Source organism: Rhea americana, unplaced genomic scaffold (genome assembly GCF_003343005.1).
Source record: "Rhea americana isolate MKP2758 unplaced genomic scaffold, rheAme1 scaffold_329, whole genome shotgun sequence".
NCBI lineage: Eukaryota > Metazoa > Chordata > Aves > Rheiformes > Rheidae > Rhea > Rhea americana.
In genome coordinates, this window is record NW_028186456.1 from 24,956 (window position 1) to 46,001 (window position 21,046).

Sequence of the window (21,046 nt, forward strand, 5' to 3'; positions counted from 1 at the left end):
CTGATACCAATTAATAGCATGACTCACACTGCCCAGCTAATAAAAATGAAATGTGTGCCTTGGAGGTACCATACAGGATGGGATATATTTATAGGAGAAAAAGACTCCACGTAAGATTTGATACAAAACCAATGGAGAAGAAATTGAAATCTAAGTGATTTCATAATGCAAGGTAATATTACATTATGTTCCTCTAGTCATAATAACTTCAAAGAAATGTGAAACTGTCATTAATGAAATGCTTAATGTCTTGTGCTCTGCTCGTATGGAATTGTTTATTGCATTTGAGTAATTACAGCAAACTCATTTGGTGGGTTATAATAACTGTACATTTCGTAAACTAACCTGACTGGCATTCGCAGGATGGCATTTCAAAGGTGGGTCACCTGCACTTAGGTTACATGTGCAGAGATCCCAGCATCAGCCAGAGCTGCACGGGTGTGAGGTACGGTTTTACATAACATATAAATACTTATTTATGTTATAGATTTAAGAACAACATGGCAAACTACATGCAGCATGCACTTTGCCCTTCAAGCTTCAAGTACTGTAAACGGCCGCAAGTCCTGTTGCCTGCATGCTCCCTCACATGCAGTCTATACAATCAATATTGCCATTTCGCACACAGTTGTTATACATCCACACTTTTTGTATTTCCAGTTAGGGTGCTGTCTACGGTGAAGCCCTTTTCAATATCTCTAGCTCATTACCCAGGGAAACTAAATGCCTCACTCTGAGCTGTGAATTTAACTTCAGCAGTACATAGTGCAGCTGAGTGCCCTTATAGATCAGGATGTTAGTCTTCGCTCAGGAATGAGAGACAGCCTTCTGCAGTGAAGGGCAGTGTCATTTTGTACCTCTTGACCAATTTGGTCCGATTTTCATGATGTTCTTCACAAATTGTTCCATTGTCTGCCAGGATCCCACTTGTACAGTACAGCAGCTTTCAATGTGAGTAAAGGCAATTTCTGAAAATATCATGATATTTAAAAACATCTTCCTTTTGTCGGGGATCTCCTTTAACTTCTCCACTGTAAAGCAAACTATGCTGACCACAGCCACAGTGGGTACCCAAGTGCTTTGGCCATTGCATGATGCTATATGTGCTCCCTGGGAGATGTCTTTTGAAGTGACTGAGAAATTAGAGGTCTCTGCACCTGAATTCAGGTAGCAAAGATCCTTTTACCTCAACAGCTGAGGCATCTTGGTGCCTCCCTCCATGCCAGACCCCCTTGCTTCCTCCAGCTCACAGAGCAAGCAACCACAGAGACAAGCTCTTCCATGCACATCTACACAGAGGTACAATGAATTTTTGGTTTTGCTCTAGCTCTAGTATGAATGTTGTTATGAGATCTTCAATACATTTGTCTCTTCTGAATTATTCTCTGTGGTCCTTCATGTGATGATTTGATAACATCTTGTGAGTTAAATGGTGGATATGGTCCTTGGTGTCTGATTCAAGAAAGATGGTCTAGTTAAAGCATTGGTTCAGAACACATATGTACTCTAATACTAACATATTCCAGCCCTAAGACATCTTGGTGTAAGCAAGGCAACACTTGCTTTAACACAGACACAGGTGTTACTGTTGTGTGGTGCTGAGATTTCATAGCTATGAGGCCATACAAGCACAGCAACGACAGCATCGAATGGCATGGTCTGAAACTTGAGCTCTGACTTCTGTCTTTGATATAATTTATCCACTTTTGTCAAGATGAAGATGCTGCTCATACCTGTTCAAGGCAGAGCCTCTTCAGGCTCTGGTCCCTATGGTTTAATAGTAAATTGACCATTTCCTCACATCATTGCATGGTATTTTAATGAGGAAAATCTTATTAAGTTAGTAAGCACCACAAAGGAGGGAGTGTGGTTATAATCTCTTCTGCATAACTTCTCTGAGTTTTCCCAGTCTCCTGTTTGAAGCAGGTAGGTGTTCAGGCTGCAGCACCAGCTCCCATAGCATCAGTAAATCCTAATTTAAACAATTTAGCTGAGTTTCCCACCAAAACAACATTTTTTCCTTCTTTTCCCTCAGGGTGCAGAGCTTTGCTTTGGCTGCCTCCCTTTGACAGCTTTACAGTGATAAAAAAAAACTTAGTTTTGCTTTCAAACACAAATCTTTTGTGACAGATTAGACATAGAGGGATAACCTATCAGGCTGGAGGATTCAGGTATTTATCTGCAGGAGTGCACAGCACTGTTCAGTTGAGACATAGTACCAGCAGTTTGATCTTGGCCATGTGAGTAACCTTAAAACCTTTAAAACCCAGGGAAATGCTAAAGAAATACTTGAAGTGAACTTCAGTAAATGCGGCAAGAATTATCTGACAGGAACGATCCTGCACCAAAGTCTCACCTCCACTACACAACACTTGCTGTTCTCACCACCTCTGAGCATCTTCACTGGGATAAGGTCATGTAGTTCCCAAGAGGCTGCACAACACAATACCAGCAGCCAGCCCACAAGTTGCTGAATGCTTGCAAGGTGATTGAAATCACCAAAATACAACTCTTGGAGGCTTCTAATCCCAAGAACTATCGTGAACCTCAAAGCTATTGTTCTGTAGGAAATAGCCGGATCCAAATAAGAAAGCTAGGCACCATCACTCTGATGGAAAATCATGTACATAAAGATTTTTAATGAAGTGACATCTTATACTGGTGACACTTCCATTCAGGGGAGTAGGAAGTCATGTTCCTAGATTCTTCTATTTGGTTTGGATGACCTTGAAGAGTTTCTAACCTTGACTGACACCAGACAGAAGATGACTTTCCACTCTCTGAGAGTCTTGACCGATTATGCATTTCCAGAATGAACCTAAAATATATGGTCAGTGATACCTGCTGCTTCCGTTTAAGGCAGAAGGAGGTAGAGGAGCATGCTTTAAATGCCTCGTTAGCTCATGAGCTTCCCTGGGAAAGTCAGGTTCTTTGCACAGGAGAGCAGAAATCCACACCTTCTTCTTCTCGTGGGAATGCTATGAGCAATGAGCTGCCAGCCGTTCTGGGTGCAGCCATTTGCTGACACACTGGGACATGCTGCATCCCTGCGCAGCAACAAAATCAGGAGTAAATAGGTCTGAACAAGTTCAGAAAAAGGAGCCTGACTGCAACACGGTAATTTAGTCACTGTTAAGTGAGAGGAAAGCAGGGACATTATCCTCTGTTTTCTCCTCTGAAAGAAGGAGGTTGTGAGTTCTCAGCCACTGACTGCATAATGAGGCCACTCTGTTGCCCTGTGTGTAGCAGGATTTCAACTTTGTTTGTATTTGGCATTTTTCCAGGAGCACAGCTGCTCATAGCTGTGCACCAAGTGAGCTGAGACTGCAGGAAGCACACTCCTGAGGCTGTTTACATGATCGTCCTGAAGGCTCCCAGACTCTCCTTTTCCTGTTTATAAAACTCCCAGTCATCTACATCAACACCTTCTCAGTGATGCATTTGTGACTTATTTACAGTCTTTCCTCCAGTTAATAATTTCGAGATAAGTAACAAATCATTAAAACTCACGCTTTTATTGATAATTTGCAAATTGAAGCAATGGTTCAATTCTTGGAATGGATCATTTGTTACAAGCAGTTCCCCCATTACTATACAAAACATGGCATTAGCTGCTCAGATCATCTATGTCAAAACTGCATCTAGAAAGAAAATATACCTCCCTGTGGCACTCTGTGAAGGCATCTTGTCTTTTACAAAACAGCTGCAAGAGGAAAGGAAGAGAAACATTACATCGCCTAAAATATATGCTTGTGCTTCTGTGTAGAATGTAAAGGTCTTTATTATCTGCAAGAAGAAAGGTTAAGGTGTAGGACAGTGCAGTGATTCAACCCTCATAAGAATGAATTGGAATTTGCTGAATTGTCCATGTTAACACACAAACAGAACAAAATAAGCAGTTCCACAAAGCTAAAAACATTTATGTCTTAATAAAGGGTAGTTTGCTGAGGCTGGGAATTCAAAATTTGCCCTGAACATGTCTCCATCCTGCTGAAGGAACCACAGAAGCCCTGTTTGTGTGGATGCACATCTCCAGGGTCCCTCCAGGAGGGAAAGTCTCATCCATCTCCTCTATTGCCTTCGTTTGGCACAACACACCATGAACTTGTCTGGCCCAGAGCATGACGGGTTTAGTACAATGACAGGCACAATGATCATGCTATCTTTTTCTGTGAAACAAATCTCTACTAGAGTATCTGGCTGAGCACTAGAGTAGGGAATAGGGAAAGAACAGAGGAGAGCAAATCGGAAAAGGAAAAGGAGCTAAGAAAGGGGGTGACTGTCGAGCTGCTTGAGGAGACTTTTGAAAAGGTCTGGAGGATTGTGGGAACATGCTACTTCCAAAATACGTATGTTACCTATATAACATAAGCAGGTCAAAGTGTTTCCATAAGCATTTTGTCCTGTGTGGCCCCACTGGTCATGTTGTCGTGATGGCAGTGCCGAGCTTGAGGCCACTATACCTCCTGGAATCGGGCTGCTGGTGCCTCTCACAGCTTATCCACTTGCCACCAACATGTTCCTGCAGGGCAATAAGCTTCACTGTTGCTGTCTCTTTATCTCCCCCACATTATATATTTATGCATCCCTGATTTCTGCCTTGTTTCTTCTCTGGACATTTTCATGCTAAAAAACAGTTACCATCCATCCAGCATTTCCCCTTTAACCTAGTAGCTGAGGCAAGCTGCCTCCCCAGTCCCAGTTTCAGTGGGGTGGCAAATGTTGCTAAAGAGGAGTGAGATGGAGATCTGCGCTATGCAATGCCATGCAATTCAAAGTAGTAGCTTTGAACATCACATTTTCTTGCTACACTTCTTTCTTGACAAAGAAAAGCCAACAGCATCCACGTTTTATGTAGCCAAAATTAATGCAGGAGAGAACATGTGCTAAAAGGCTCTAACAAGACCAGCAAGTCTAGAAGGGTAAAATTTGACCATTTTCCCTTCATAAGCAAAATGACATCACAGTTTTTGAAATGTTCCTCTGAATATTGGAATTATTTAAAGCCTGATGTATATTAATCTAAAATTAACTTTAAATAGATTGTTCATATAATGGCTTGGATTGTTCTTTTTATGGCTGTGTTTTGTACTGATGTCCTTGCTAAATCTAGAATAAGGTTTATTTTGTTAAAACAATAACATTAAAAGCATTATTTATTTATATGAAATCAAAGCCCAGAAGCTTTAGTGTATCTTTGGGATTTGAATATACTGATGCTGTACAAACACTTTGTAAAATGGTCCTACTATGTAGTGACAAGATAAGAAAAAAAGAATAGTTAAGCAAAGATTTAGCATGTTTATTATATAATTGAGGAAAAGAAGCACTGAGTGATTAGCTGACTTGCCAATGGTATCACAGGAATTCTATAGCAGAGAATACAAAAGATTATACATTAATATAGTTGTTCCAGAGTGTATGGTCTCACTATACTGTCATCTTTCTTTACTGATTTAAATGACTTATTTTAAAAGTAGGTTTTCAGTTTGGTCAACTTGTTAACAGACACCCAGATTCATGGCTGAATCATAAATTAAGACTGAGTAACTCTTCTTCTATCTCAGATGAATATTATGGACAGCTGCAGTTATAATGCCTCCAGCATTGTAAGAAACATATTGCTTTCAGTAACCAAAAATCAGTAAGACTTCTGGACCTGAAAGGAACAAGTAGAAAAGATGTTATCATCATTAACTCTCTCTATATGTTCTTATACTGATGGGTGACGTGTGTGAGTCTGTACAAAATCATGAGATTAAAAGTAACAATAATCTCCCTGACAGACAACCAGTATATAATAGTCTGGGCCACACTGTTCAAAATTTGTTTGAGTCCAGGTGACTACAGTAAAAAGTGCATACTATGTAAAGAGATTGTTTCATGTTGCATATGTTCTTTGGTGATTTCCTTTTGCTGAGGAATTTTCTTTTCCTTCATTGACGTGAACAGAGCTCTCACTGCATGCTCAATTTAATCAGGCAAAATCCCTATCATAACAGACTGCAGCAGGATAAACCTCCCTTTGTGCCTTTGTTTACATAGCCTTGTGCTAACATTTCTGCCACTTATATGATTTTTCAGATTTTTTTAATGAGAAACATAGCATTGGGTGCAAGGACTCCAATTAAACTAATTGTGCTCTAATTATAATTTTTTGTCTAAGTGTCTTGCAGGCTTCTTAACGGTCACTTAACTAATCTGAGAGAGGGACAGAAGAAAATGTGAATCCCTGGAGCTTCGGAGCAGCTGTTGAGGAAAGGAGTAATGGCAGTGCACTACAAATAGAGCAGCAGAAGAGTGGACCTGATGCTCTACATGTTCTGTGTTCCCCAAAAATGCTATAAAGAGGGAAGAAACTGCATCTATGCAGCTCCCCAGAAACCATTCCTGCAGAGCACACGCTCAAATGCAGAGACCCCATTTTATGTTACAGATTGAACTTCTCTAGCTGGAAAACGGCTCTCCCTGAGATATCGTATTCACTAAAGCCCATTCATGCAGATTCCATTCACAGCTGTTCTTTTGAGGGCTGAGGAGCAAATCATGGCAGTCACCAAAGTTAGTGTCAAACTCCCATTGCCTTTTGTTGCTTCCAGATTTTCCTCCTGTGTTTCTGCTCTTGTCCCCAGGGTGTTCATAAGCAGCAAGAGTTATTTTCTGATAGCTGCCTGGCACAGGTGGGAATGGGAATGGTCTGTTCTCCTCCCATTATGTTTTCACCCAACCTTCACTTTCTCACTTTAGCTGAGTACTTTATCCGTGAAATAAAAATACTGGCCTAGGAGCAACCTATTCCAAGGCTCATCCAGAGTCTGACAACTGGTTTTGGCAGGGCTGAATCTGAGCGTCAGGTGTCATACTAATCAGGTCTTATATTCTAGTTCTCACCAGGAGGATAGAAGTCATTGTCATCTTGTTATATAGCCCATATTAGTAGGGAGAGACTCCACATCAGATAAAAAGACAGTTCTTCATCTCACAGAGGTTACTGTTATGGTTTTGGCAATAAGGCACGAGTGATAGATGAAGCAAATCTGAAGAGGACAGAGACAAGACAAGGTGACAGCAGAACTCATCATTTCTTCCCTTTCCTGAGCAGCTCCAAGAGCTAGTTCTGGCCTCTTAGCAGCACTTACCATGCTGCAAGCTGTGACTTCTGGGGCACTACCCATGACATAAAATATCATTCAAGCAAGAAGGGGTGTTATATTCTTGTCTTAAGTTTTCCCAGCCAATCTCCTTTCTGCAGCAGACTCCTATGCCTTCATGAAATTGCTTTTCTTTTTTCTCTTACTAGTCATAATTGTACATAAATCTTCATCACAGAAGTTTGCTACTCTAGTGAGAGCACTTTCTGCAATTTAGAGGGCTGAGAGGTCCGTTACATTGTTAGTCAAAAGGGCAGGAGGAAGAAGATTAGAGATTTCTAACTTAATTTGAACTATGCCATGCTTGTGTTGTGTGATAACATTAAAAGTGAAGTGTGGGTGGCTGCTGGTTTTATAGTGCATGAACATCTTCAGGCCCTCTTCTCAACAACACTTCAAAAATTCTCTTACTGTACAAGCTGCCACGCAGAGAATGACATTATGTTCCAAACCTATGGAACCTGTTAGCATAGCTAACAAGGAGAAATGTTTTCTCCTGCTTGTGTCAAAGCTTGAAGGCCAATTGATTTTTTTAGAGAAGTCAAAAGTAATGTGTCTATCTTCAGTGTTTTGAAATCTAGGTTTGCTGATGCTTTTTCTTTGTAACAGTGGCAAACATGACTTTTTCAGTCAGGTTGCTTCATTATTTCTAATGAGAAAAATCATTTCTAGGGTGAGTTGGGCAACTGTAGAAAGGTCAGATAGTAGTATTTCTCTAAATACATCATAAAAAGCAATCTAATAATTTACATTTTCAAAAGGCTGAATTTTTGGATTAACATGCGCATCTTGAGGGGAGCACAGTGATATTGTGGTAGGAGAGTAATGCAGCTTCTTGCTAGGTAATGAAAATGAACAGGAGGCAAAAACTTTATATCAAAGCTTCTACCTCTCTAGATTTCATTTGGATTCCCCACAGCACCCGAGCCCTTCCTCTGTGTGACATGCTCTATTACTTGGGCCAAAGCCACGGTGTCAGAATCTTTGCTAATGTTAAGCTAATGATGATTTTCAAGTTAGGATTCCCTGGTACGGGCAGTTTGCTGCCTGCCTTTGCAGATTGCTGCTACTTTTTATTAGACTGTCAGAAGGGAGTTTATATGAATTTTAATTTCAGCTAAACCAGGCGACTGCCTACTTGCTCCTTCAGTTGTTGTCCATACTGGATGAGTAAAGTACAATCTGGATTGCAGTGCCTTCTGAAATATAAAAGGGCATGAATTCAAGGTTATACTTTGGGTTATCGATTTGTCTTTTAAATCTTTTCCTCTTTTCCAGCTTGGAAGCATGACAGGGCCCATAAAACTCTTAATATTCTAGCTTTACCCCATAGCTTTTCCAAACAAGGTCATATAGAACGGAGAAAAACATATCATTAATAATTATCAAGGCCTGCTGCTGTGTGGGCTGCAAATCCCTGCTCAGAAATTAGAACCAAATGATTTCAGGTTTTTTAAAAAAAGTAGTTAGAATATCCAGGGTACTTAAATTAACTCCTCTGAGGGAGAACACCAACTCCATTAAGTCTCTGCATGTATTTTGTTCCACAGTAACATCTACCACAATGCCTCAAATCACAGCAGCCAGGTTCCTCCCTATTGTGTTTGCCTCGTATCCCACACGCATTGAAATGTCTTTCCACTTCCCCATGCCTTGTCTCCTTCACTCCCTGTGTGTTAATTCCCATCAACTTGGACAAAATGCATAGATTATTAGGCAAAGTAATTCCAAAAGCAAAAAGATTATAGATAAATAACTGCAAAGTAATCTTTGTTCCATTAGGAGTTCTTTGGATTTATTTCGGGCTCCGGTAGAATGAGGAGGAACTACTAAAGGTTGTAAATTCATAGCATTTCTAAACCAAAAGTCAGCCAGTGAATTATTAAGGATGTATAGATTCTAAGACTAGGAGGCACCAGCAGATTACCTAAACTGACTCTGCGTAACGCTAGCTATAGACTGTCTCTCTTGAAAATCCAGTAGTGTATGATTCTGTAATTAATTTCTAGGTTAAAATGTTTATGTAACAATATAAGAGACATTAATTCATCAGTGACTTCGAGAAAGAAATTACTTTGGATTTGAAGACTTCAAAAAAGTATACATCACCTCAAGGGATGTTTGGAAGGGGTGGACTCTTAGAGAAGCACCCTCTAGGGAGGTCTGTCCTGTTGGCTGAAAGAAGGACCAGTGTCCCAGATTTTGCATCGTCTCTCTTCAGACTTCAGGCTTGTCCTTTCCCCAGAGACAAGAATTGTTGTTAGTAAAATAGTGTTCAGAGGCATATACTTTCTCATATTGAAACAACAAAGTAACAATTCTTGAACTGTAATATAAACAGTTTTACCTAGAAAATAATTACTTATGCTCTTTTGAGAAATAATAGAAGAAAATCAGTTTAAGAGCATTTATTGCATAAATAAAAAGCAATATTGTATCCAAACATCTGTCACCCAGTGAAATTTTTCTGCAGCCCAAATTCATTTGTTAATTGTTTCCTCTGCCTGGAATGCAGCTAAGTGATTTCTGAAGCAGCATCTCTGCCATTGACAGACATCTGTGCAGGATCAGTGATGTGCAGAAAATATTCTATTTATAGAGAGACAATCACCTCTTTCTCTTCTTCCCCCTCCCTCACTCACAGCTCTTTGCGGTGCTTTCAAGGGAGTCTCAATCCTGGTGTTAATTTTGTTTGAGCTGAAATGCACCCATAAACTTTATTCAAGAACAAGTGAGTAATGGAGAGTGAGGATCATTTATTTTATGCTGAGAAATACTTTTAGATGCCAGTTGTGAAGATTTCTTAGTGTTAAAAAAGGAACTGTTGAAATAGGAAAAAAGAAAAACAGTATTTAACAAAAAGCTTAATATGTATTATTTATCATAGCATTTTGGGAGTAAAAGTCCAAAGTATATGACTTTGAAGATGACTCAATAGTAGGTGTTAATTCTGCAAACAGAGCTGAGAGAAGAAATAGGAAATTAGAGCACAGTTTTGAAGCATATCTAGGCATCTAAAATTTCCCACTTCTTAGAGGAGCCTTATGACATTCCAAAATTCAGCTTCCTGTCCCAGTAAAATGAATGTTCCAATGCAATATAACAGATTGAGGTTTATTTGGAAGGACAGATTTTTGTTATAACAGAAAGTTAAGACAGTAGCTATCTGTGCACATAAATATTTTCTCTTTCTGTCTTTTGCAAGTTTAAAAGTCCATTAAATGTTTTGTCCTAGTTAGATCCATTGTGCTTATTATAAAAGCTTTTCATATTTTCTTTCTGAAAATATTTTATTGAAATATAAACTTTACCTGAAATAATTTTTTAGATAAAATGATTTAGTTGTTTCCAAATGCTCACTTTTTAAAAATATATAACAATATGTTTTTAACTTGTCCACGAAAGTTTCATATTTGAAAAATAATGTATTATTTTCAGAAGAGATCAGTTCTATTTAATTATCTATGGTTTGATATGGAGTTGGAATGTATTAATTCACCTCAAGCTTATTGTGTCATAATCCTATCACACAGAGGCTCTTACGTTCCAGTCTCAGAATAGCTAGATTCATTGAGTATTGATGAGGAAAAGAAATAGGAAAGCTCCTGAGAAGCTTTGGAATGAAACATATGCTGATTATGGCATTATTTAAGAGTAACATGTTTCAAAGTGTGCTCTGTTTGACAGTTTGAGGGGCAGATCAAATATTGAAGATAATATATTTATTATTCATTCATGAAAAAAATGAGTTATTACTCTAAAATGGAACGTATACAGCAGGTATAAAACTCTGTTATGACATACTCCTTCTCTTATCCATAGAAGAATTAAGTTGTAAATTTTGAAGCATTCTACCTATTGTCATGTTACCAAGAAATCAGTCCTCAATAGCAGCTTTTACATAAGGAATGATTAATTAAAAAAACTTCCTAGTTATGTACAATTTAAGAACTCTCTTCAACACCAAACAAGTTGACTCTACAAGTCCAATGCGAAGGAAAGTTAATTATGTTTCTGCTTACCATTGTTTTCAGAATAGTATTTTCACACCACTTTCTTCATTGCCTGAAATAAAAAAAAAAAAAATCTTGGATTCTGGCTTTCATCCTTGTCGTCAGAATGGTTAAGGACCTTAGGATGACTTTCTGGAAATCAGTAAAATTCAGGTTAGCATAGGTGTTCTCACAGGTTTCCTGGGCCCCAACAAAGGACAATGCACAAAATTAGCAAGTCCTTTCACCAATAAATGTAACGATTTCATTTACGTGTTGCTGATGTGCAGGCTTTCCATATGCACAGTCTATCCTCATAGCTACAACTTCTAGCAGAAACATTTCTAAAGGATAAGAGAAATATGTGATAATCAATAGATATAAACATAATAATGTCTGTAAACTCTTATTGTGCGAAGTATTTTAGTTCTGTTCACATCAAGGTGACCTTTAGCATCATGCATAATATAGCCTGCTAATTGAAATCTTGTACAAATAGTTGAAAGCCTTTCAGCAGCACTGGTAATGTGACCTGTTGTGTTTTCCTTGCCTAAGATTGTTATCACAGCCTTTAAAAACACTTTCTATGGGATCAGTCTCCAATTCAAGCTAAGATGAAAGATAAAGCTACACCTGGCTTTTCTGTAGTCTCTCTCTCCTTGTTATTCATGTCAAGTATTTCATGTCTAATGAAAACAGTCAGACTCCATTCTACTACAATTCCTGATTAACAAAACATTTGAACTAGGCTTGCATTGCTTATTCCAACAAGTGCCAACATGAACTCACAAAAGAGAGTGACCCTTGTTCACAATCCTGACAAGACATTTAGCAGACTACCCTTTCTTTCCCAAAGCTACTATAGCCCATTGAGACATCCTGAATGTAATGTAGGCTAAGTATTTAATGTCTTAGGCACTGCTTTGCAAAATACCTCGAGTACATTTCAAAAAAAAAAGAAATGGAAAGCAAGAAAGCTATGGCCAAAGTGGAGGCAGAAGAGCAAGGTCACTGGCTGCAACCTGGCTGGCTGGAGAGCACACGTTGCTATCTCTGCCTGAGAAGATGGTAACTGCTTGGGAGGCCAGGATGTGTTGAGCTCTGCACTGCCATGCTTACCTTCCGATGAATGCATGAGCAAGCTGGCTACCTCCATTGGGTCTGGAGGACCTGTTGTCATGACTGTAGTCTGCAGCAGACTGACCCAGAAAATCCCAGTAGATGCAGGAGGATCTAGATGCTGACACAAGTTCTTGTTACGTTTCCATCCAGCTCTTCACTTGGCCTTCATAACCATTGTACTTGAGCTTTACACTACATTTAGTGTCTTTACTCCTGTGAAGCAAGAAAGCGACATTATCTCCATTTGTGCTGAAAGCTTCAAGATTGACAAGTAGAGGGAAGGTCTAAAATTTCAAGTCACCGACTGGACAAAAGCATGTTGATAAACAATTAAAGACTTCATTACTGGATCTGCAATGCAAAAATCAGCTGTGACTCCACTCCCTGTGTCCATTCCCTTGTTGCTGTAGTGCCCCAAGAGCACAAAGCATTTCTTCTTCTTCAAACACTTATTAACAGAGAAAAAGCAGAATAGAAAAAGCCTATAAGCTGTATTGCCACATTTAATGGACCCAGGTACCGGACCCAAGTTTATGTGTACCTCAGCTATTGTGTCCACATGGCATAGTGCAACACGGAGATAGTCCTGGGAGCCCCAAAATAGCACCACCCCAGCACAAGCATGCCGGGAGAACATTAAGGTGAGAACAGCCTGAGGCTTCTTGTTCATTTGCTCCCTTACCTTAACCTTTTCATTTTACTGAAACTTTTTGCAGCCACTGTGTCTGTCAATGCCAGACACAAATAAAATGCAAGGCAACTGGGGTGGAAATTAGAGGAAAACTGACCAAGCGTTGCTCCCTACCTTCAGTCAAGTCACTGTGTCTTGGAGCACGACAGCTAACCTTTTTAAAGGTGGTTACACAAGAGTGAGAGTGCATTTATGTCCCTTGCGGCAGCAGGTCACTCTGCTATCTGCCCTGGCCGGGAAGGCTAGTCTTCCTGGCAGGAGAGCAGAGAGAACATTGTTTAAATGAGCCACTTGGCTGCCCATGAACACCTGCTCCACAGCAGGCTGGGGAACTACCCTACCTACTATTCTGAAGATAACCCCACTTGCTCAAGATGAAGGACCAAGTTTTAAGAGTTTAAGGCATTGCCTATGTCTGTGGTTTTCCCTGAGTTTCACATCTTTTCTCCTAAATGGTGAGGCCACAGGTGTCTTGATAAATAAATGAATTTACTGTGTTCTCCCTTTTTTTAAAGCTTGTGTCAATTTTACTTTATTTTGTCAAGAATCCCAAAGAGAATTTTACTAGCTGACCTTTCCTAGATGTGTTGTTACATGTCTGGAAATAAACAAATTACTAGTGTTATCAATTCTCCACTCTATCTTTTTTCTTCTTCTTCTTCTTCTTCTTCTTTTTTTTNTTTTTTTTTGTAGTGCTGAAAAGTGGGGGCTGGAGAGAGATAAGTGATATAGGTTTGCTAGATTGGCATAATTAAATGTAACTGGGTAGCAATTTATGACTCAGCTTATTCATAGTAGATTGTACACTCTTGAAACGCTCGATGATTTATAGCTGATGTAAATTGTGGTGTTTACTGTATGTGCCATTAGCAAACCCATTATCCCTGTTGTGAGAACTTAAGATCAATAAATGTCATCAGAGATAGAAACAGTGTTGTGGGCTTGCAGATATGAAGGGTTTTGAGGAGAAGCATTCTAGGATGCCATTTGGAACAGCCTTTTGATAATTTTGAGAAAAATAACTTTATTAATGAAAACCATGTAGCTGTGTCCTTTAGAAATATTAGCTATGTAGTAATTGCCAGACTGTATTAGTTTCCCCCACCTCAAAAAATAAAAAAAAAAAAAAGAGAGAATTTTGTGAGTTGCAATAAAACTATTTACTTTCAAAAGGAGCCCATAAAATAATACCGACAGCCATTTTCTAGATCACAGGGAAGAATATGTTGAAATGTTATTTGTTACCATGAAAATTCATTCTATAAATGAATTCATTCTATGAACTTCCATAGAAAAAATATGTATTAATTTCATTTATCAATTAGAGAAAACGCATTTTGTGGAGAAAAGCAGTAGTAATTAGAGCTACCAATCAGAGAAGAGAATCAGCACCACACATTCAGGTCACTGAGCATGGACTGAGCATCATACTGAATATTCAAAGCTTGAAGCTAAATGCTTCAAACATCCCATTTGGCCCCTTGGGCTTGTGCTTATCCAGTTTTCTTGACTGCATCCTAACACTACCTTCTTCTGCCCTGGGCACAGCTGCACTCTCCTAGATGTAGCAACCAGGTTCAGGGATGTGCAAGGTCCAAAGGCAGTCTTCAGCAGCAAAAAAATCAAAAAGGCATTGAGAACCTAGGCTTTTTCCATGCCCTTTGGCATTTGATCCCTAGTCCTATTCAGCAGCAGGTTCACAGTTTCTTTAGTCTTCCTTTTGCTAGTCTGCTATAGAAGTCCTTCTTGTTGCCCTTCACATCCCTTGCTAATGTCAGCTGCAACTGCTCTTTTGGTATTTCTATATATTTTTTTATATTACAGTAAATTAGCTGAATTCATCCTACTGGTAGGAAGCAAAACTCTAAGGAAGAACTCACTGGAGCAATTCACACAAGGGAACCAGTGAAATGACTCTAAATCTTTCAAGATTTGGAAGCAGCACCCAGATGGAAAGGGATAATTTCCAGATGTCAACTCTCCACGGAAGGTTTCAAATCATCAAGGAAACAGCTCATAGAAAATTCGTCTTGTGAGAGGCATCAGGAAGAAAGAAAACACATTGTTCTGTTTTGTTGCTGTGCATCTGAAATCTTTTTCCAAACTCTGACTCTTGCTCTTTATTTTTTATCTCACAATGCACATCAATTGCCAATTGTATTTTAACTTTCTGCCAGCACATTATATCTATTTTCACTTGAAAAATTTTTGTTTTTTTCCCCATGGGGCATTAAGATAAGTACTTTATTAATTAAGTTGCCCAGAATTAGATTCAGATGATTGGGAGTGTTACCACTTCTGTCAAATGGTACAACATTGTTTTGAAAAGGCAAAATATCATTGTTTAGAAAGATGAAAGACAGTTCTGGAAAAAATAAATAAATTCATAGTTGAACACACACATAGAGGGGACAAAGTGCTGTGTCCTTCCAATTTTTGCTCCCCAAGGCCCTCCTCAAAAAATCTAGGTGCAAACACAAATTCAGAAAACAATAAGGGTTATACTCCCGTTTGTCTTTACAATGAAAGATGACAATGTTTCCTACATGTAAAGGTAAAAACCCCAGGAGATAAAATGTGCTGTTGATGACTTTCCTTTAAAGATTCTAGTTCACTGCCAGCCATTAACCTTCAGACTGCATGTGAAGCTATAGCGCACAGAGTGCAGCGTGTTCACTGTCTTCACTACCAGATATTTGTGACATTTTCTCATGAAATACATACTCTAAGAAAATAGTAGGAAGACAAAACAGTGAATACCTAAGAAGGCACTGCTTGGACACCTGCCTTTCTTTTTCAAGTGACTTTCCAGCCTGAGATTGTCACTACAGATCTTAGAGAAAAGTTCATCTCAGCTGTCTTGTAATAGTATCTCCTCTTGCCTTTGATGGAAAATGTATCTTTTTTTTCTTTTTAACATAATTATTCTTTTGTATTGATTCATAAGGGAAGAGTTACAGCTTTGCTTCGCTCTCCACTGAAACAAAGCACACATCTAATTGTATAGTTGCATCTGCTATTGCTCTCCCATACCCAGAGCCAGCTTGACTTCTCCTTCAGCCTTTGTCTTCAGACAAGCTGCTCATTCCTGTGGTAGGGGGCAGCAGATCTCTTTCAAATGTAGTGCAACCTAAAATGGCAAAATAGTGCATTACTTTGAAGTTGTCTGTCTATCCATCATCTCTTGCAGTGTTGTCCATTGCCCCATGAAAGACTCCGCTGAGATGATATGGCTGTGATACTATCTTCATTTTCTACACTACGGTTATTCTTTTTTGGGACTTGCAACCTCTTCCCACATCAGCTTGAAAGTAAAAATGACATTGCATTTGCTGCATGTTTCTGATGTTTATGCCTTTCTGTTTTTCATCTTGTGTGGCATTTTGGCTAATGGCCTCCTGGATTGTCTCCACTTCAGTCAAGGCCTGGGAGTTTTTCCTAGCAAATGAAAAGGGGTTAATTTTACATCTTCTAGTAGTCCTGCTGCATATTTTGTGACAAATCACACCTAGCAACTACTTTTTTAACCTTCTCTCCCTTTGTCCAGCTAGCAAGAACAGACTAGGAAGCAGGTAAGAAAGAGCTCATTCCTACTGAGAATAAAACTATTCATTTCTAGCTGAACATAGGATCGCCTCGAAGAGCAGAAAATAAAGAGCTATTATTACTAGCAGAAAAGATGGTGCTAAATTTCCAACTGGAGTTCACCATCTAACACAGAGCAGAACAAAAATGGCACTTTCGGGGATAATTGTGGATTCCAGACTTAAGATGTCAATTTTTCTACCTTTACAGCCACATATGTAAAAAACCCCAGCGAGCAAGGCTAGACCTGGGCAGCCCAAGGTAGCCTCTGAAGTCCCAAGGCTCTCTTGGGTGAGCTTCTGCCCATGCGGGAGGTGCCTAAAGATTGTTCACTCCTTCATTACAGCAAATAAAAGTTGCTCTATATTTGTGCTGGGGTGCAAGAACTTATTCACAGACAGTCTGTGATAAGTGCCAGCCTCGGCAATGTGCAAACAGGTGAGTCATGATGCCCAGCTGGAGAACTGGAGGGCTTTGGAGTTGCAGGTGGGATGCACAGAAGAAAGCTGCTGCTGAAGTGGGACTATGCTGCTAGTGTGCTGTAAGGGAGAGGTTGTGGGTGGAAGAGGGCATAGGTAGAAGCAGGAAGCTGGACAAACCCATATAATCAGCTTTCAGAAGGGGCAAGTAGCAAATTTCCTTTATTTTTAAAGGAATAGTATAAGGTCACTTCCATGTTTAACTCTTGCTTTGGAACTCAAAGCTGTCAGGCTTCAAACGAGGCAGAAAGGTAGCCATTTGCTACCTTATGTTAGCTCATATTCCATACCTTATGGGGTCATATTCCTTCCATTTACTCTAATGGCATAGCCCAACTCACACTGGTGGCACCGTAGGGTGGCTTTGTAGCAGCACCAGTGAGTGAGCAAGGAGCTAGGCAACAACATCAGGCCCTGAAATTTAGGGGAAGACTGCAGCAGAGCTGCTAATCCCACTTGAAAGTATGGGCTCATGTCCAATTACATTTTTTTTCCAGTCCACTAGGAAAGCCATTACAGTGATGGCAATCAGATTGGTGTGGCTATGGCAATTTTGAAAGCATTTAGGATATCTTTGATTAAATGATATAGTGGGCAAAGATCGAAATTACTTCTGTAGCAAAACCCCAGCACAGACAATTTTTTTAATTAGAAGGAATTAATATGGCACTTTTTTATTTGTAAAATCAAATGAAAGGCAGAAAATAAATCTGAGGAATCCAAGAGAGGGAAAACACCCCTTTATCTCCTCTTCGGGCTGATTATCACTGCTCTGTTCTAAAAATCCCATTGCTTCCTTGTGTAATCAGGTTGATTAAAATCCTCTAAAGAAATAAAACAGCTGCACAGACCTCCAAAATCACACTCCTCTCTACTGAGTGTGCATTATAGTCTTTTCAACAGCTTTGTTTTCAAATTGTTCTTCTCCCTTCATTGCCTCTGAAAGCCTATTACTGGATTTATTAAAACAAAGCCGAATGAGCATGCTGAATACAGACACAATAATTGCCTCAACACATGTTGTTCTTGCAAAGAGCACTGTGCTAGCAGGTCTGAACTGCTGGCTGCTGCTGAACTGCAAAGCGACCAAAGAAAGAAAAGTCCAGCTGAACTCATGAGAGCATTCACTAAAGGAAGACTCCATATTTTGCCCTTTGATTAGATGCTGGAAAGTTAAAATAATAATTGTTAGGTTGAATTCAGACTATGACATTTTCCTTTAGCTCAGGCACGAAAACAAAATGTTCCTATATGGGCTAGGGCAACAGAGAGGCCTTCCCGTTGCTGCGGGCTAGGATTGCGTGGAGCTGGATAGATGCAGGTGCTTCACGCGGCGGAGTTGACTCGGGAAAGGGCCAGGCTGCTGGTTTCCCACCTACTCTTGCCTTTTCTTGCCCAGCCGCGGGCATGCTGGGAGCCACGGGTGCTGTTGGCAGGGCCTGGCTCTGCCCTGCAAATGCCACGGCGGCTGGAGAGGCAAGTGCACCGCAGCAGCAGACTGCCTGTGGGCAAGGGTGGTTCTGCGGCTGCCTGCATACATCACCCCGGTGGAGTCTGCTGCTTGAGGCGTGGGCGCTTTTATCCCTGGCTTGTTCAAAGCCAGGGTAACGGCTCAAGTTCCTCACCTTTCTGATTTCCTTTCTTTATGATTTGTGTTACCTCAGAGCAGTGGTGCTTGTAGCAGTGACAATGTCAGAGAGGCAGAGCTGTGCTGCCTCCGGATGGGGTGGTCTGGGAGAAGGTGGGTGGCCCACCATAGACACAAAGGGCTACTCTGAGGGAAAGTGGAGATTGCTTGTTCTCTGCACCCTGCACTACATTCAAGGCATTTAAAAGGTACCTGCTAACAAAACCAAGATATCTGTTGTTCCAACCAAGAAAGTGAAAAAATTTCATATGTTAATTTTGAAGAAGTATCCTGGAATAAGATGTCGGGCTAATGCTTGTGGGATGCGTTTTCTTCTTATCCCGCCCTATTAACTTTGAGGAGGTTACTTCAACTCTCTGCAGCTCTGTTCTCTCATCTGTTAAATGGAATTAGCACTAGCCAATTCCCTTTGAAAACACTTAGTGGACTATGGAGAAAAATTCCTGTGTCAGACACTAGATATTTTATTGTGTTAATCAGACTTTCTGTCTCATCATGGAGACAAGAAAGCCTAAATGGCATAAATGAGTTTACATTTAGTTCAACAGCAAATATTGTGTTTACTTTAATGTTTAATAGAACCTTATCTGTCAAAGGCAATTTGATATATTTTATGGAAATACCTACTTTGCAATTCTAAAACAGTCATAAAGTAATTTTTAAAGTGTTTTAAAAGATTAAAATGTGGTACCTGCTAGATAAGAGTAAACAGAATCAGTCCTATTCAAATGACTGAGGACAGGGCAGCATTGCTTTTTAAAATTCCAAGGGCTAGATTTTGTTGGTGTTTTTTTGGCTAGAAAAAATGTGTCCCCCAAATGATTTTAAAACAGTAAAATCTATGTACTGTTATAGAGACAGTGCAAAATCCTGGCCCCACTGATATTAATGACAAATCACCCAATGAAGTCAGTAGGGTTAGAGTTTTACCCTGAGACTCTATTTATTTAAAAATAATTCATATTTCTGGCACTTTTATACACACTTACATAACATAGACTTACAGACTTCCTGTGCCGTACCCATATATATTATCTTTTATAGCAGTGCCCTTGTCCTAATGCTTTGTAAAATCTTCTCAAGATTTACAACAGCAAAGAAAAGATTTTCTAATTTCTCTTCGCCCTCCTATTCAGAGGTCATTCTGTATGTTGCTCTCCCCTCTCACACCAGTGCAAACCACCGAAGCTCTATTCCAACAGAATGATAATAAAGCAGATGCTTTAATTTTAAGCATCTGATTAAGAGCAGCCATATTCCACAGAACATACCAGTGCTTTTAACATGCAGTGGGGCTGCTTGGTTTTGCTGCAATGAACCCTTTTTGCCTTTAAAATGCCATGATATGGAGATTGTTTGATTTATATGCCTGTTATATGTGCTTGTGGGAAAGAACAAAAGGGATGCATAAAACTAGCAATCATTGAAGAATTACAGACAGCCTTCTCTGGGGCGCCACACTTAGAAAAGGCAGATTCAGAAAGTCAGATTGCAAAATATATTTTTTCTTTATTTCTTCTCTGTTTGAGGAATAACATTCTGTGGACTTTAGGAGCAATGAAGTCTTCTGTGTTCACAATCCTGTGATAGCTGCATCTTGCTCCCCTGCTGATGGGGAAACCTCTGCACCAGCCACTTTCCTGGCACCACCCAGGAGACTGAGCAGGACCCGCCAGAAACCACTCATCACCTGGTGCAAGCTGGAACCAAAGCTTTGTGGCCAGCCGAAATGCCTGTACTCCTGGAGGGGAGCAGCAAGAACCCCATAACTGCACTCCCCAATGAGTTACAAACATGGCAGTTGTGGCTCACATGCTCAGGCTTTTCTCCCAGCAGAAGAAGAAATGACCTGGCAAGTTTGTGAATCATTTCTCTGGCCTAGTGGGGCATCTGCATATTCTAGAAGAGCATAAACTTTTTTTTTTTTTTTTTTTAAGTCTCATACCATGGCATATATTCATTTTTCCATAACTTTCATAATTCAGAATGTTGTTTTTCTGTTTTTTCCCAAATATTTCCCTAGTGTTGAAATAAGAGTACATGACATCATATTTTAACAGATTCCTGTAAATCTGAGCTACTCACATTTCTGAAAGGTATTGCATGTTATCCATGTAAAACAACTGACACTGTCATTGCTCAAAGGAGTTCTGATAGCTTAAATAAACTTTGAAGTAGAAGAAACCTTAGAATCCTATTTGAAGCTTTTCCCTAAGCTTTGTTAAACAGGTCAGTCTTTCACCAGTTCAAAGAGCAGCTATGGATGTGATGAATTTTTTTTAAATACATTTCTGGAAATCTGTGTCTATTAAGTTCAGATCCTCAGTTAAAATGTGTATATATGTGCCTAACTATGTAAATAAAGCTCTTTCAGCAGG

The 21,046-nt window shown here is 39.7% G+C and overlaps 1 long non-coding RNA gene across 1 annotated transcript; it reads left to right on the forward strand.

Moving 5' to 3' along the window:
• The first annotated feature begins 29 nt into the window (after positions 1 to 29).
• Positions 30 to 20,576, forward strand: LOC146592527 (uncharacterized). Its single transcript, XR_014896562.1, has 3 exons — positions 30 to 172; positions 18,685 to 18,761; positions 20,198 to 20,576. It is a non-coding gene; the product is annotated as an uncharacterized LOC146592527 (long non-coding RNA).
• The last annotated feature ends 470 nt before the right edge of the window (positions 20,577 to 21,046 follow it).